Source organism: Corvus kubaryi, unplaced genomic scaffold, assembly GCF_017639235.1.
Source record: "Corvus kubaryi isolate FWS band 111438036 unplaced genomic scaffold, C.kubaryi_AGA036_p1.0 37312, whole genome shotgun sequence".
NCBI lineage: Eukaryota > Metazoa > Chordata > Aves > Passeriformes > Corvidae > Corvus > Corvus kubaryi.
Window position 1 is genome coordinate 5,540,502 of NW_024581098.1, and position 513 is coordinate 5,541,014.

A 513-nucleotide genomic window follows, 5' to 3' on the forward strand; every position below is an offset into this window, starting at 1 on the left:
TCAACGGCTCCTGAGGATGGTAATAGAATACACTGCAACCCAGGACAAGTAGCTATTACGGAAAGGTAGAGGCCTTGTGAAATATTTGTAGAAGCAAAGGATAAAATCTCATTTTCTGTGTAGTGGCACCAGAGACACTTTAGAACATAGATTGTGTGTAAATTTCCTTTTATCTCAATGCTTAATAAGTCTATGTTAAGAGATAAAAGTTACTGTTGATGGGACAAGGGCAGGCATGACCTTTTGTTTTCAGACTTTACACATGGATTTATATTGAGAAAACAGAGACACAGTGATGAGTTTGTATAACACCTTTACCATTGAACATGACAAAAAAATATTCTTGCTCTTGTGTTTTCTTGGCATGCACTCTTGCTACATATATATTTTTATGCTTTCCAATGCATATCCAAAGAATAAAAAGTAACATATTTTTGGTACTTCTCATAAGTGTTCAATTTCCATCCCAAATACAAACATCTGTTTCAAAAATACATTTGGATGTAATTTTCA